Source organism: Apodemus sylvaticus, chromosome 17 (genome assembly GCF_947179515.1).
Source record: "Apodemus sylvaticus chromosome 17, mApoSyl1.1, whole genome shotgun sequence".
NCBI lineage: Eukaryota > Metazoa > Chordata > Mammalia > Rodentia > Muridae > Apodemus > Apodemus sylvaticus.
Window position 1 is genome coordinate 399,071 of NC_067488.1, and position 1,768 is coordinate 400,838.

General features: G+C 36.9%; 1 pseudogene; it reads left to right on the forward strand.

The window, feature by feature from the left end:
- The first annotated feature begins 632 nt into the window (after positions 1–632).
- Positions 633–1,401, forward strand: LOC127667447 (vomeronasal type-1 receptor 4-like; annotated as a pseudogene).
- Positions 1,402–1,768: the final 367 nt, after the last annotated feature.

Sequence of the window (1,768 nt, forward strand, 5' to 3'; positions counted from 1 at the left end):
AAATTGACCATGTTCCAGAGAGTATGTGAGCAATGCATTTTAAACAACATTTTTTTCTCTTCCTGCGATGTTAAAATGGAGTGTGGTAGATATGGGAAGTGGGAAAATGAATGGGAACAATATTTTGTTAGATAAAAAGAATTATTTTATTTATGTGGTTATAACTGAAGTTGGTTTGTGTACATATATATTCTAAAAAGGCTTTTATTGGGTTATATTGTCTGTCACTTCTCACTTCTCATAGGCCAGTAACAAATTATCCTGAGTACTGCATATTCTAGGAAACATTATGTATCTGTTTTTATCAATACCTGCATTCTGAGGTATTTAGTATTCCTACAGTAACAAGCATGGAAAATAACCACTCCTTTCAAAGTTTTTGGAATGAAGGTTTTTGTTGTTGTTTTTGTTGTTTTTGGTTATTTGTTTGTTTGTTTGTTTTATGTGGTCTAGGCTGGCCTTGTACTCTGAATTCCAGTTTAAATGATCCTCTATTTCTTCATCCTCTTAGTAACTCCATGGATTAAAGGTGTTACTACTCATTCACCACAGGCTACAATCAGTTGCCATTATGCTTTTGACCAGAGAAATACAGTGACTACATTGTAAAGGAAACTGTGATGAATCACAAAATGGACTTCTGGAATCTGGCAACCAGAATAATTTTCTTATTACAAACTGCAACTGGAATTCTTGGAAATGTTTTCCTTATTTTCTACTATTTAGTGCTTTACTCCAGAGAGTGCTCATTAAAGCCCACAGATTTGATTCTGGTGAACCTAATGGCAGCCAATCTTCTGATATTTCTCTCTATAGGTGTGCCCCAAACAATGGCAATTTGGGGACTGAAGGAGTTCTTGAATTACTTAAAATGTGAGCTTATGTTATACCTTCGAGGATTTCCTCAAGGTGTGTCCATTTGCACCATTTGCCTCTTGTTTTCCAAACCCTGATCATAAGTCCCAAGAAATCTTTTTAGAAGTATTATAAAGTCAAAGCTGCCAAGTACATTGGCTGTTATAGGGAGTGATGACATCAGTGACGCACTCTATGTCGCATTGGTGGTGTGTACTGAAGTAGTGTTTTCTGTACTCATTGCCTTGGCAAGTGTTATCAAGATTGTCATTCTGTACAGACACAAGAAGAGGGTGCAGCACATCCATAGCACTAATGGTTCCAGCCAAACTTCCCCAGAGTCCAGAGCCACTCAGAACATGCTCACAGTGGTGACTACTTTTCTGGTCTTTTGTACTCTCACCTCCTCTTTTTCATAGTCACAGTTGGTGACTTGTGAATATCAATCACTTCACTTCTCTGTCTTTTCCTACTTTTGCACCCTTTGTTCTTATGAGACATCACTCCATTGTATGTAGATTTACTCTGTGTTGGTTAAGAAAATAATTGTCTCTGAATTTTCTTATTGCCCAATTGTTTACTCACTCTTCACACTATTAGGTCAGCAAGGAACATTAAAGGAGTTGTACCTTGTCTTCCTAAGATTTTTCAACTATGGTCAGAGGGTATTCATTTGTACCACCTGCCTCTTCATTGTCTACCAGACCATGACTATCAGTACTACAATATCCTTTTGGAAGCACCATAATCATAAACCTCCCGAGATCATTAACTGATCCATTTCCCTCCTCTCAAGCTTGCACCTGTGGATTAATTTAATTTCCTCTGTGTACAGATTTATCAAAAAGAATAGCATAAACTGTGACAAGAACAAGAACATGAACTGTTGAATATCCTTTTTTTAGACTGATGA